The sequence below is a fragment of the Saccoglossus kowalevskii genome, chromosome 15 (genome assembly GCF_978046115.1).
Source record: "Saccoglossus kowalevskii chromosome 15, keSacKowa6.1, whole genome shotgun sequence".
Taxonomy (NCBI): domain Eukaryota; kingdom Metazoa; phylum Hemichordata; class Enteropneusta; family Harrimaniidae; genus Saccoglossus; species Saccoglossus kowalevskii.
This window is the reverse complement of record NC_140655.1, coordinates 12,715,850-12,732,215: the sequence shown is the minus strand read 5'-3', so window position 1 is coordinate 12,732,215 and position 16,366 is coordinate 12,715,850. Positions and strand designations below refer to the sequence as shown.

The following is a 16,366-nucleotide window of genomic DNA, read 5'->3' as shown; positions in this document are numbered from 1 at the left end:
AAATCCTGCCATATATGATGAAATCTTATGTGCAGTGCCCCTGATGCGGGCCAGCAGTATTTCAGGAATCGACACGCATCACTATTCATCATTAGTGGGTCATTGAAGCGAGTTAATAAAGGGCCCACTCACTAACATACAGCACACGATAGGTAGGTTAGGTTGCACGATTTAGCCATTGGGACAGTCCGACCAACCATTTATTTACTCATTTGCACAAACTGAAAAAAAAAAATGAACCGTGGCTAGTCCAGCGTAGAATAAATTCCTATATTGCAAACTTCTGCTTTATATGCCTACAAATCACGTGCCTGACATAAAGCTCATGATTGGATGTTAACATCACGTGAAGACAATAGTTTCCCGCGGCTCACCAGTATGGCTGGAAACTATTGTGTACACCAGACTACACACCCACTCACTAGCACATCATAGAACAATAAAAGAACGGGTAAAAGAAAAGTTCAGTCAGTCCTAAAATAGAAACAATACTTCTGTTGTACTGCTGATGTGAGGCAAAAAATAACTGGATTGTTGCATTGTTGACGAGCTCAGATACGTTTTCCATGTAACTACCGAGGATAACTTCAAATCTTGATCAACCCCATTTCATCATGTTTTACATCAATTACTATATATATATATATATATCAGTAATTTTAATGAAAAAAAAGTACATTTATCTTAGTAATAGTGACACCTGTTGTTTAGTGTGATGAACCCCCACGGTTGGGTACAGGAGCATAGAAGTTTTTAATTAAAATTGTTTTCCATAAGAAAAATGAAACCATCATACATGGCCTTATAAACAGCCTTTTACTTCATAGTGGGGTGGGTGGAGTAAAGCTGTGATTATTTTTATTACTTTCTGACCATCTAGTTTGCCATTTACCATGTCCATATAAACTAAAGCTCCAGCCAATATCAGATTTGACTACTTGTTTCAAGCTATGGCACTTGGAAATGAGTGTTGTGACATGTGGCAAATGTCCAACTGTCTTGGTTAATAAGATTGGCTATATTTCAACTAGAAACAGGTAAACCAGTATACCTGTATGTACGAAGCCAGTGAATGTTATTCAAGCCAAAGAAACTGCATCTATTTATATAAATACACATGGACAGAGAATATTTTCTTGGAGCACTAAATGTGACAATTGCCCTACTGTCTGTGATAAATATACCACATCAGCTACATAGTGCCCGACGAGGAGTTGGGTAGGTAGTGAAGAAAAACATTGACTGAAGCCTGGCAGAGGACTGAATTGTTGTCAACAGCAACAAACATACTGGGAAAGTCAAAGACAGTGAAAAAACAAACAAAAAAAAAACACACAGGCATATAAATACTAACTTTCTAGGATCTTTATTGACTCCAAGTAATCCAGAGTAGAACGAGATGAATCAACACTATACTCCGCCATCTTTATTTTAATATTAGATGCAACCATTATTCTGTAGGGGACAACGGGTCATAACTTGAGGGGAGTTCACACCCATGATTTTTAAAATGCCTTGATGAATAAGAGTCTAAGTTACAGGGAACATTATTTTCATTTTTCAGTGGACCAATAAATGCATTTGACAGGAAAATAGAAAAACTCTACCACAACAGCAATTAGAACAGCTTGCTGCATTATAAGTATCACTTCCCTGTCAAATTAGTGGTTCATGCTTATTTGAATCTGAACATAACAGGCCAATTCTATCACACTTTGCTAGGCTTGAACTTCCATCCAATCAGAGCATTCCAAATGAACATGATTCTCCACAAAACTAGAGGGCGCTCTGACCAAAAAATTGCCATGATCTAAATAAAAAGAACTGATATATATATATATATATATATATATATATATATATATATTCGTTTGCTTGCAGATAATTTGTAAAATAGACAATCATGATGCAAATATTGGCATGGCATGCACATAATCGCACTCTTCTATATCTCAGGTTTCTGCAAACATATATTGCCATAGCTGGTCATTAGTTTACTTGAGATTAGCACTTTCTCAATTACTATTACTTGAGTTTCCCCTCTCGATACATTGATCAATTCAGAAAAAGACGTGTCTACGAACGAGGAATAAGCATGTCACTGAGATACAGAGATGTTCATATTTTGTGGCGTAATCAAGGTAAAACAAAACATGGGCCTCTACTTAACCTATAGAAACAACTATACCGTATGTTATGCGGCAGAGAGAGAGAGACAGCTACACAGTAATGGTGCAAATGATTCTGGAAATAGTTTAAAATAGTTACTAACTGTAAAACACTTATGCCATCAAACATTGATGGAGCTGCTGTTAATATTGTTATTTGGAAAACAATTATGATGTATGATGACGTTCTTACCCGCATACAAAGCAGATTAGATGATATTGAATTATGATGTGCATAATGCAATTTACAAATTAATAATAGTAATATATATCGTGTTGCGTTGACGCTGAACATCTTACATTATTTAGTGTTTTGAGTATGAACATTTGTGTGGGTGTGAAACCGCTTATAAGTCATTGATGCATACTGCGAAGTCACTAAAACTAGAAGCAGGCGCCTGTGGACACACATAAGGTAGGATGGCACACTGAATGAATAACAGTACACAACTAAGTTTATTATATTATTTATTTATTATTATTGTAACCATTTATAATTCAAAGTTCATGTTTTTCTTATTAATTGATGTGTCCCATGTCACAGCAGAGGCATCACCAGCTCAATGTCAAAATAACATGATGATTTTATGTTGTTACTGAAATGTCGACAGCAACGGCTTCTAGCCTGAAGAGTCCACTTCTCCCCAGTTATCTTCAAAAAAAATAATTCTTCTTTAGCAGTATTGAAACAGTTTACATCAAATATTACAATACGTGACATATTAGGAATACATATGATTTCATAGCAATGAAATGAATCAATTTTCAGGCGGTGATGTACTTTATTGACGTAAGGGGCGCTATTCAGGCACTGAAACTAGCAAATAACGTCGTTAGATCGTACTATAGGAAAAAATTCTGTTTTGTATTTTATTGTTATCATGTATAGTGTTTGACACTATATAAATAAATATCTGAAAGTGGGTTGTGTTACATGCCTCAGAAGTTGCCCCTCGACCTTACTGGAGTATCCAGGTGACGAATTTACTATCGACAATGGACACAATAGATATGACTTCTATTTAAAGCGGGTTAGTATGTGTCTCTATGCGTTTGCTGCTGGAGATACTTGCCAAAAAAGCAAGTACAGGCCTTTGGTGACCCCGACATCTGAAAACACGTTAGCATACTACCATTAACGTGGATGTTAAATGTTGGGTCAAACTGGGAAGGAAGCCTGGGGCTGGGGTCGTGCACGTAGAGTTCAACACTTCAATGCAATTCAGTCACTGGATATTCCAAGCAGCATTGCTATGATTTGACATATGTCAGGAAATGTAAGGTACCGAACATTCCACATAGTAGGAATATGCTTGTAATTTTATAGAATCGTTATTTTCCTGACCAGTTTATTTATGTGACATTTTACAAATATATAAGCATGGGCAGTATGTAATATTGTTCCTCTCTCGTTGCAGGATCGTTACTGAACTTGCTGTGCTTTGTACAGTGTGTAATTTGGAGAACTACATATTTTACCAACTGGGTATTGTAATTGGAGCGTCGTGAAGACCGTGTTTAGCGCTGAACTGTTACAAGGGCAGACAATACTACTGAGGCGAATTTGTGAATGAATTCATTCGTAGTATTGTAAGTATAAGATTGACCGATGTATATCCTTCTTTCAAATCATATATCCATGTAATTGTATTGAATTAAATTGATGCCCATCAGTCTAAATTATCCATGTCTTACACGAATTCTGCAATTTTAAGTGTGATAAGAACCCGCAGACAAGGCGGAAAAAATACTGAATATTATTAAGTGTTTAGGGTAATACTCGACTGACCCTGTGATCTTGTGTCAATTATACATACCATTTTTATTAATGTTTTCACTTTCTTTCACAATATTAGACCATTCCTCTGCCAAGACAAACAATATTGAATTACGTATAACAACAAGCCATTTCGTGCATTTCAAAAATTAGTTGAAATTTGTTCATTTACTTTGGGCAAGTTGGTTAAATAAATAATTTCGAGAATATTCAACAACTATCTCGAATGAATACTTACCCCAGTATTTCAACCTACACATTGACACCATTCACGCATATTGTGAAAAATATTCCTCAGTGCTTAGATTTTTCTTGAATAATAAATGTATTCATAAACCTGATATGTCTTTATGGAATTTGAGTAAGTGAAATCAAAATTTACGATAACATTTATGATGGAGGTTGGGTTAATTATTTGAAAGTGTAAATATACTCACGCAACACACTGCGTTTGTCAACAACCTTTTTTCCGAATCGCTGTGGTAGATAATGGAGAGGAAGAGAGTTGTTCTTGTTAATAACAAGGCAGTGTTTTATCTTTTTCATTGTTAATTGTGAAAGGCTGTGATGGTAAATACAATTTATTTCAAATTGATTTTTAGTTATAAAACTTAACATATACAAAACATTGATAATTAAGGCCAATATTGTGAGGTTTCCTAGCTGTTTCCAAAACAAAATTAACATCTACACATAATGAAAAAAACCCTTCCCCTTTACACATCTGCTATTTGCAAATGTTACGATTTTAAGTATACGATAAAGCCTGAATATGAGGGTTTTATCCGATTTAAAACCAACCGCCTCATACCATCTATTAATATATATTTAAAGGTGGTTTTCATACGTTTTAAGACATTCATTGAGTCCTGTCAAACTGTCTAACCGAAATTCAAAATAGGATAAGGCGATCATACCCTTATTTCCAAATGGAATATGCTACACAGGTCCTAGAATATGTGTGTCGACCTTTCAGATTGTGTAGTCAATTTTCTCATACAATTTGCTTTCTACAATTTTTTTCTGGCGGACTCTTTATGCAAGATTGACGTTTTTTGAATATTCATGATCAAACTTGATAAATTATAACACGCCAAAGACCGACTTCGTGTTCCATATTGTTCAATTGACAGCGTGTGTGAAGGTTGGAACCTAGGCTTTGCGAGTCTCTTTAGGTTACATTCGGAAACACAACATTAAGTTTAATTAAATTTAGCCATCATTAGATCGTATATTGTTAAATTATTTAACTTTGTCATATTAGATTAGTCAAATTGAATACTTACAGATTGGGCATTACTTTGACTAGGCACAATCAGTGCAATGCATAGTATCACGAACAATAATTTGTAGTTTGGCATGTTGTTGTCTGCAATAAAAATATTTGTAATGAATAAAATGGTTATGTATTTGCAACTCGAACCTTTTAGATATTAATAATCAAATATATTCAGGGGCAACCACGTCTCTTTGGAACATAGTTTTGCGTCTTGTGTTTTTGCGTTAGCTTTGAAATGAACCAAAACAGGATAATGATTCTTATTCCAGTTGTTTGAACACTTTCTGAGTAACGATTATTTTGAATAAAAAGTATTTATACTCATACTAAACGTGTCTAGTAGTCCACGGAACAAATACAAATTGCAATCTTTAACAAACTTTATGTTTTAACATATATTTTTATTATTTCCAATTAATGTTGACGCCATATTTTACTCCATGTAACAATCTATGTTGACAAAATATCGATTTTCTATGAATCATAATATGATTTATGCTCAGCAGCTGAAATACACTTGTACAATACAAATACAATTGTATAGAAAAAAACTAACTAAGTTCAATGTACATGTGGTAAAATGCTATCTTACTGGATATGTAGACTGTTTAGAGAACACGGACGAAACCGCTTTGTAGAGGTCACAATATAATCTCAATATTTTAGTTTTATGTACCAGTAAACATGGTAAGGCTTTGCTTGTTATACATTAATAAACTACCCAGAGCAGATACGTGTTCATTTGGGTGCGCTTTGTATGAAAAAACATTCTGGTCTTCAAGCTTGTATTTATGTAGTTCATATTGTACTATTTGCACTACTTTTAAGACTCATAGTTTTCATATTTATGCCACAGATAGATTCTGTTTTATTAAACACCTAGCACTGTAACCTATGACACTACAGTAATTATAGCTTTTGTGTTATTACACGCTATTTAAATTTTCGACCGCATCACCTGATCAATGCACACAATCAATGCGTACCTTTGCTGTGCGATGCACTCGGACGTCAATTCAAGAATAAATATTAAACAGTATTTACACCTTGTTAGACATGTCGACCAAACTACTGTTTTTTTTCTATCTGGTACACATTGGTCTATTTCTACATAAATGTGTCTGTTAGAGAGTCTAATTAGAATTCATTGCGGTTTCCGGAGGATATATAAAACAATAATAACGTATAGAATAGAAAACTTACATTTCAATCTGGATACACCTGTAAAGAATGCTGCTTCTTTAGTGCTCAGGTAAAGACTATGGTAAACCGGTTAGAACTGGTTTGTGACGTCACTAAAATCTAGTGCCAAATAGGATTAAGTAAATAACCCATAATAAATGGCATGCCAAATACTATGTGTGGACAATAAACATATACTTCGTGTGTGACCTGAGCCGTTGCTTTTGTACAGCACCTAATTATCTAGTTTGCACATCAAAACTCGTCTTCCTCTCAGCTATAGTATTTACTGGAATTACAAAAAAATCAGCGTTCAATAAGATACAAAATACAAAAAAAATTGCCAAGGGTTGAATATTACACAGTGACGAAAAAATACAGCGAATTCATTGTAGGCAGCCAGCTAATATAGTGTATTGTATAGCTAGATGGCATTTTCGTGTTACAAGCAAACAGACTAGTCAGTCTCACATATATCACCTGGTATCACTAGGGTGGATGACAATTTAAATTTTAAATGGTATTATGACGTCATTCAAAATGGCCGCCATATCGGTACAGACGAATTGCATGAAAATGGTCGTGTCTTTGAAATTATATGAGCAAAAGAGGTATAAATTGGCTCGAATGATACTCAAACCATAGTTGTCAAGCAACATTATCGCCACAGGTTTACAATTTGTGGTTTTAAATATATAGTTTTTCAACAACCTGCTGCATGTCATTAACAGACTATTTGAGTTTTATTGTCACAAATTAAAAAAAATATCTTCCATATGTTTCTGTTAATAGTAAAAAAGATACAAATAAATAAAATCACATATATAAGTTTTATTCTTTAAACTCAATATAACCTAATCAGTACTAATATCGAGTTCATACCACTTTTGTAGATCTGCAATCAAAGTATTAATATAAAAAGCTATTCAACTGAATAGTTTGTAGTATAGGTGGCTCACAGCATTGTACTAATATGAAGTATGGTTACTCAAGCCCTCAGTTTGCAGTCAGGTTGCAACAATTTTCGGCATTACAGGAACATGAAGGTGTGCAAATTTGCTTTGCTTTGCTTCATTTGCATGCAGTATATTTGCATTTGGTTTGACAATCACATGCAATTAATTCCATACAGGATGTAGGCACTGCAGGTAGAGTAATCAACATCCCCTAAGCCCTTTTTCACTAGATCTTCATTCTCCTGCCTTTTCCACACCACCAAGAAGGTCTGGCGCAGAAAACAAATGACAGAAAAATTCTTCTACTGGTTGTAGGGTGCCATCACGAGCTATGTCATTCAGGATGTTGGTTGAATACCTCCAGCATGTCTTCTTGCCAAATCCTATAATAGAGGAAGTAGAGACAGATCCAGTCATAGCATGGAAAGAAAGGTTTTTTCTTACAACATGTGACAGCTTTCGAGATATGTTATGTATTGGATAGCAATGCCTTGCGTGAGCATTCCCTCCAATAATCCACACATACTTATCCATTTCCAAAAAAGAAGAAGATTTTTGATTTTTAACATAAACTTTAATGCACCTTGTAGACAGTTTACACATAAAATATTACATTACACTTTTTATTACAAACAAGTAGAGACCAGCTCTTTATATTAAATACTGTAACTCAGTGTCATTTACTTTACATAAAACTTCGTTATGGCACCAACATTTCTGAAATAGATTCAATTTATTTAAAAACTTGGAGTACTAAAATTCAATTAAAATACGTTTTTTAATTCTACTACAGAATATGTCAGATAGTTCAGCACGAGCAAGGCTATTAAAACTATTAAAATGTGTTGTGTGAATAACAATTTTAGCAGTTGTGAAAATATAATTAATTAACTGCTGAGATACTTTATAACCCTTTTTAGGGGGTGGTCCCAAAATAAACCACAACAAAGGAATAATATCACTCTCAGACAAGCGTTTTGAAAGATCAATCACAATCTTTAAAACCGAGTCAAGACGTGGACATTCAAGAAATAAGTGAATAAGATCGTCTGGAATGTGTCGACAGAAAGGACATTCATTACTGTCATTACTGGTGTACCCTGCTGCATGCATGAACTGACCTGTAGAAATCGCCCCTTTAAGTAGGCGCCATTGAATGTCACCTTCTTTTTTGTAAATGGGAGGATAGTAAATACAATTAAAATTTGGCTTGATGTCAGCGGGTATATCCAAATAGTCTCTCCACACTGTGTCCAACCTCGCATTATTCAAAGCTATTGTCTTAATCAATAACTGATATATAGCGCCTTTCTCAAATTTGTACAGACAGATAGATTCGTCATTCTCTGCCTCTGTTTTACCGAGCAAAGTGAAATGATATTTAACTGCTTCAAGTGGTTTCGGTGGTTCGGTTTCTTTATGGAAATACTCCAAATGAGCCATATCTTCAAAACTTTGTAAAATACCTTTATGAATCAAATTTAGCTTTTGTGTCAAAACCCGGCGGGAGATAATAGCAACTGAGGGCGCAATTTCGTCTGCTGTTTTCCAACGGCGGTGAGTTTGATCAATCAAATCCCCAATTGTGGTTAACCCTGCTTCCGAGAAGCAGTCCAAGTCAAATGGGAGCTCAGTAACAGGGTGCAGAACGAACGGGTTATTAAACAATGGCTCATTGAAGTACTTATGAATTTCTGTAGGTTTTGAATGGCGGTTAAAATACACAGACTTACATGCCTTAAACAAGTCACGGTAAAAAACTGGCAAGTAGTTATTAACAGGAATATCAAGGAAATTAATGGCACAAAGTTGTTTACTGTAATTCAAATTCCCGATTTGTTTGAGATAAAAGTCTGTAAAACAAAAGCTTGGATCAGAGTACAGGTAACGCTGGATAACCTGTAGTCTAAAGGCCGTAACACGCGATACTAGGTGCACGAGACTCTGTCCACCGTCTTTAACAGGTTGTTAAATGACATCTCGCGGGACCTAGTGCCGTCCTTGCCACAAGAAGTCATTAAATTTAATCTGCAGCGTGTCAAGTAGATCGATAGAGGGCGACATACTAATAAATCGATGCCATAGTTTTGACGCACATAGTTGATTAATAATTAGAACTCGCCCACGATACGATAAAGCTCGAGCAAACTGTTGCCAGTGGCCAAGTTTAGTGCCAATGGCTTCAACAGTATCTTTCCAGTTATTATTGTTAAAATCATCAGAATTCCCGATATACGTACCCAAAAACTTTAGCCCTTGATTGTTCCAATGCATGTCAAACGGTCGATCATTGCGCCACTTCCAACTACCAGTCCAGAGACCTTCCGATTTCTGCATATTTATTCTAGCATTTGAAGCTTGTTCATATGTATTCAGCCAGTGCAGCAAACTTTCAAAATCCTTATTACACGTAATAAAAACATCCATATCATCTGCATAGGCGGACAAGTGTGATTTCATTTGTCTCGGACCTGGCAGTTCAAGACCACGTGTTTCATTCTTATCACGAATTTTATTGAGTAACGGTTCGATACACAGTGAGTAAAGTTGTCCGGACAGGGAACAGCCCTGACGTATACCACGATTGAACTCAAGAGGCGAAGTGAGGGCGTCGTTAACTTTCACTAAACTTTGCGTGTTTCTATACAATGTCATTATGCACTTAATAAAATAGTCGCCAAATCCGAACGCCTTTAAGGTACTCAGTAAATAACTATGATGCATGCGATCGAATGCTTTCTCCTGATCAAATGAAATCATCGCAAGTGGAATATTATGTTGATTGGCATAACTAATTGCGTCGTGTATTAAATTAATGTTATCAGAGATATTCCGACCTAGTATTGAATAACTTTGATCTATGCAGCCGCATAGACAAAGCTTTTGTAAGAATTTTGTAGTCACTGCATAGAAGTGAGACTGGTCTCCGATTTTTTTATCAAGTTTGTATTACCCTTCTTAGGTATTAGCGACAAGACAGCTCGGCGACAAGATAGTGGTAAATTGCCTGCATTATTAGAGGCAGAGAAAACTTTAAAATAATCACGTCCGATTAACGGCCAGAAAGTTTTGTAGAACTCACCCGGGAGCCCATCAATACCAGGCGACGCATTATTATTCAATTTATGAACAGCTATGGTAAGTTCATCAAATTGTATTTCCGTATCAATGTTGTCTCTACTCGAAACACGAAGCTGAGGTAAGTCATCTAAAAGTTTAGTTTGCGCTTCTATAGAAACTGAGTCTGGCGTATACAGGTGTGAATAGAAATCTTTAACAATTTTTCTAATTTCAGTTGGGTTTTCCGTGAGTTGACCAGTTAATGACTCGAGCTGTGTCATCATTTTTTCTTTCCATTATGACGTTCGAGTTCGAAAAAAAGGACGTTGCTACATCGCTTTCATTGAGTTGTTTGAATCTCGACCTCACGATGGCGCCCTGCATCCGTGATTTAATAAGTTTCTCTAACAGTTCCTTTTTTTTCCTTGATGCGAATTTCTACATTTGCGTGAATGGATCGGCTGTTCTCGAGATTACACAGTTCGTTTTCTAGAATATTTTTAGTTTCTTTAAGTGTTGAGTTTCTGAAATTACTGTATTGTTGTGAAAAAAGTTTGATTTTCAGCTTACCAATGTCCCACCAAGTCTGTAAAGAGTCGTATTTACATTGCTCTTGTTGCCATTGTTTCCATATAACTGCTATTATACCACTTTTGGTCACGTGCATCATTGTTCTCGCCAACGATTTATTCTTGCAAACAGGGTGAATTTATATGCAAATTGTAAAAAGCAACGCATTCGCAAATATGCAAAGTGTAAACGGTCACACTTTCATTCATATGCAAAGTGTAAATGCTACACTTTGTATCAAAAGTGTAGCGTTTACAATTAACATATCAATAGAAGTGTAACCGTTTACAATTTGCACATCAATCAAAGCGTTACCGTTTACAATTTGCATTACAAATTAAACAAAGTATATGCATTTAATCACACAAATCACAATGAGGGTGCAAATCGCACTAATTTAATTATACTTTCCATGGAAAAAAAAAGTACTACAACACTACAATTCAATATTGACACATTTGTTTCCGTCCTGGATCTTAATTTTAATTTGTTTAGAACAACAATCATTTGAACGACACCTTTCTCTAAATTCTGCATGTGATGTTGCAGTCACTGGTTCAGGCGGTGGCTGTTCATATCTTTCAACCTTAGGCTTGTGTACGGAATCGGAATCGTCAATTGCGATGGCTGAAGTACTTGCTTTCGGTAGTGGAGGTTGGAGAGCATCAGATACGATTTTCTGAAGAGAGTTACTTGTTCGTTTATATGTTCTCAACCCATCATCCGATCTGTGACCAGTGCGTTCTTTGATTAGTTGCTCATCAAAGCCTTTTTCATACGAAGTCGCCGCAGTAACCCAAAAGTATGAAAAGAATGATTTGAGAAGTAAATATACCGACATTTATTTGCATCGCGTTTGAAATACGTTTTCACAATGTACAACATTTGTTTTCAATCGGCGAAATTCAAACACATTTGAACCCATCCCAAGATCCCACCCACCCCAGAATCACTTGCGACAAACTTACCTTACCCGAGTGTCCAGTATGATACCATCTATTCCAGCCAGATCACACATTCTTTTTGGATATTGTCGTAAAGTATTTACTCCAATCTTCTCTTCAGAAAATTTGAGCCCTCCGCTGGACGTCAGTGGACGTCGGTAGAAGGACCTTTCAGTGGAATACATTGCAAATAACGTTTCAATAACTGACAACACAACGCGTGTTGGAAGGATCGCCGTATTGGCGCACATTTTTATACGGGATTTTCCGCGAGTAATACAGTCCTCCTTGATTATTTTTACACGATCTACCATTAAATTCAATATAGTCAGCTTGATTGTCTGATCCTTGTACGAACTGTTCGGCTGTAAGGTTACTATATTCGTCGACTGCTCGGAGAGCGAACACTTTACACACATAAAAGTAGACCGCACAACTCAAATTTGTAGCAGACTCTATGGAAAAAACCTTATCCCACAATTTATTTTCATCATCATCTGTGTATGGTTCAGCCTGACGTTTAATAACACCTATTCCCCGTCTGTCTATACTCTTCATTACACCGTCCAGGGTGTGATGGAATTCCACAAATTCCCGAGCATGTGTATTCATAAAGCACAAGACAACTCTTTTGCATTCGTCACGTAAATATCTCTGAATTGCGCTACAAAGCACACGCAGGCTATTAGATGGATATTCTGTTCCATCTTGTCGACGAGCCTCGACAACAAAGCGACACAAACAAAATGAAAGTTCACGTACACCAAGTTCGTTGCATAATCTGGGAACAAATGTGAACACGTCACTACTGCTTACCCCGTGCTTCTCGACTCATTCATTTCTGGCTCGGCCCCATTCATCCCACACAGACACTCCCCAGTTAGTACATCTACGCGTGTTTTTTGGCACTCGCGAATTCTGAATGGCAGCTATCTGTTCATTGTCTACAGGTAAACCGAAACGTTGACGTTCTTGTTGTTTTGTTAACTTAAAATCTTCTTTTTCATCGTATTGAGAGCAAAATCTCTCAATGTCATCGTTGTACTCCGAATCGGAGATGTCACTGTATTCAACCATCACTGAGCGCTGCCTGCATTCGAAATGACAAGACCATGCTTTGACACGTGGAAAATTCAAATGTATTCAAAATATTGACCAATGAGTGGAGTTTATTTGAAAAGACCATTCAGCAAATAAGGCTTATTGGTCATATAACTTAACATCCAATCGTGTTCGATGAACGCAGATGAGCTTTACTAATCTGAATCTCAAGAGCATTCTCATGCAAATTTGAAGTGGCACATTCTCGCGCACAACCGAAACAGTCACTAAAAATCTCTTGCAATTTAATCGTTTTATGCATGGGGATGCGTGGTATAAGCCGTTAATCGCAACTCGTTGTTGTTGTCGTACAAGATGCTGACAAAAACTGTGGTCTTTATAGTTATAAACGCACTCCAACTCGTGCGATTAACTATACTTAACTCCCGATATTGTTCGTCCTCCAATAGTTGAGTATCCAGGCACCATATGGGACTGTGAGTATTTATTGAGGCACGCGACAGTTTCAACGTCACTGGTGAGTGGTCGGAGTTAACACCTGTGCCGATTTTTACAAGTTGGACCCGAGTGGCCAGATTTTTTGGAATGTAGACACGATCTAGTCGTGCTGCACTGTTGTTTCTTGACCAAGTGTAACTATCTCTTTCCCCATGCAAAAGACGCCACGCATCTACGAGTTTGTGCCGTTTCATAATGGATAATAAAAGTTCAGCACTAGCGCGATCTGGTTCAGTTGCGTTAAGTCTATCACGGGCGGGATTTGTAGTGCAGTTAAAATCACCGCCTAAGATTACAGGATTGTTATCATGCAGCCTATTGAGAAATACCTTAATTTGTTTGAAGTTATCTCTGCATTCCATTGGGTTAACTGCCGCATATACATTGATGAGGTTATAAATGTTGTCACCGAATTTTGCTCGAACGTGTAGCACTCTGCCTGGCACAATATCATTTGTTTGTAGAATATCAACATTACTACGCTTATTGAATAAAATTGCAACTCCTCCAGAATTCGAGTCAAGATGTGAAAATTTAGCAGAACCTCGCCAAATAATTCGCCACAATTGTTCATCACTGGGAGTTGTATGCGTTTCTTGTAAAAAACACACATCAGACGAATCAAGCTTTAAATATTCAAAAAGTTCATACCGTTTAAGTGCATCCCTTCCACCACGTATGTTGAAAGAAGTTACTGTCAAGTTAGCCATCAGTATAGATAGCAAAACAAAGGTTACGTAATCCATTACTTCAAGGTAGAACGCCGCCCGGTCGTTTTAAGATGCGTTGCTAATTTATTAATTAGCTTTGTTACACGAACCTTTGTTTTGTTGTTGATGTCAGTGGACATGCGCAGACGCCTTAGCGACCGTGTCAACACTTTTAAGTCAGAACAGAACTCAATACTCATACTCAATAAGTTTTTTTGAGTATTTTATGTCTTCAATAAATTCGATTAAAGCAGATTGTGCTGGCCCCTTCGCCTCTTGTGGTGTTGATTCATCCATTTCCGACATATCTGAAAGAACTGAGCACATGGAATGAGAGTCATCGTCGTCACCGTCAATTAGCTGATCATCCATCACAGTATTGTTACTACCCACCCCGCTGTTATGTAATACCTCTTTGATAGGCGCTATGGGGCTATCAGTGCTGGGTGATGGTATGCCAGCCTGTGGTTGCTCCATTGCCTCTTTCATGGTGGTTGGTTGATTTGATATGTTTGAACGAGAGGTTCGTACCCTCTGTTCATCATCATTAGACGTAATAGCTGATTGGTTAGGCTCGTCATCAATGGGCTTTGTATCGGAGTTGGACTCGATTGGTGAAACAATTGGTGTGGATTCTGGTTGGGTGACAATGTTTAATAAATCACTAGATGTTACATTTAATTGGTTATTTCCATTTGTATTATTTTCGTTTGGTGTTACCTACTGTTACCTATCCTCCAGATGCCTGGTGGCACATAGGGCCTCTACTTTCTTCTGGTTTCTGTAATAATCACTTTTTTACAGGAATGGGTTATCACTTAATTCAGGCAACTCATCAATATCGCCTTCTTCGGTATTCCCCTTATCTGTTGCATCAGTAACATCCATATCAGCTGTTACGTTATCGCTTTTAGCACTATCATTACGTCGGTTGTTGTTCATTGTCAAGGTCATTTCTGTATTATAATTTCTTTGTAGATTCTGAAGATCTGGGCAGTTACGGCGTATGTGCCCTTTACCATGGCAATTAAAGCATCTCATTTCATCGGTAGAAACATAGATGGCGTAGTTTTTCTGCTCGTGTTTAACATAAATCACACCATTAATATTTGGCTGCGACAATATCATATACACTTGACGTCTAAATGACTTAACATGTGCTAAGGTAGATCTTTTACAGCCAAGTGGTATAAATCGGAATGAAGATTCAAGTACTCTTCCATACTTAACAAGCTCCTCCTGTATCATTGCATGTGGGATGAAGGGTGGCACATTTGACAAAACAACTCTTGTAGCCGGTTTCACCATTGGCTCAGGTTGCAACAATCTATTGTTTACATCAATCACACCTGTTAGACATATATATACTAACTCGGGCGACTTCAACAAAATAACAACAGACCTGTTCATTATGGATGCAGCAATTATATTTTCAGCACCATACATATCCGCAATTTTTTCAACATAATCTTCCACAGCAAATCCATCAATGCTTTCTATCCTTACTGCGTTCTTCATGGATAGGTGGAAATAGTCCATATTCCTGTCCGCCGCCATATTGGATGGCTTTGACTGGTGAACAAGCCAGCCCAGCAATCCGCTCCAATCGAGACTCTGTGACAGCAAACACGAGATTTAAGTTCACAAAACCACTCAGAAAGAATTCATAGATGTTGATGATAAAATATATAAAGTTCTGGCGAAAAGATTACCAGTTAAACACACAATTACTGGAGCGCTGAAAACACACGTTCTCTTCCCACAAGAAGAAGATTTTTGATTTTTAAATATGAACGTTTATTCTATTAAAACTTACATTACATTATATATAGTGCAGAGTGCGTACATGTATACATTTTCTTGAGGATGCGAGTTTTAATAAGCATCAGAATAGTATTGATAGTACAGTTGTCATGTATTGCAATAGTACGACATATATTAAAAAAGTGCGAATATATATATATATATATACGAGTAGTAAAATAATTACTTAGTTTGCAATTAGTTCTGTTAAAATAATAGTGTTGCTGAAAACCCTGCAGTATGTGAGGTTCTCAAAACCAATGTTAAGCATTTGGCAGATGCTTGTATAGCCCAGGAAGCTGTCCGAGAGGCCCACACGTCAATACTGGCTACAATTGAGTCTATCGACCTAAAGAA

At 36.8% G+C, this 16,366-nt stretch overlaps 1 long non-coding RNA gene and 1 pseudogene across 1 annotated transcript; both read right to left on the bottom strand.

Annotated features, from left to right (window-relative positions):
- Positions 1–2,623: 2,623 nt before the first annotated feature.
- Positions 2,624–6,517, bottom strand: LOC102802763 (uncharacterized). The gene is made up of 5 exons (XR_014931669.1): positions 6,428–6,517; positions 5,232–5,314; positions 4,383–4,422; positions 3,986–4,033; positions 2,624–2,820 (listed from the first exon to the last, which is right to left on the bottom strand). It is a non-coding gene; the product is annotated as an uncharacterized LOC102802763 (long non-coding RNA).
- Positions 6,518–11,428: 4,911 nt separating this feature from the next.
- Positions 11,429–12,548, bottom strand: LOC146733954 (uncharacterized; annotated as a pseudogene).
- Between the last annotated feature and the right edge of the window lie 3,818 nt (positions 12,549–16,366).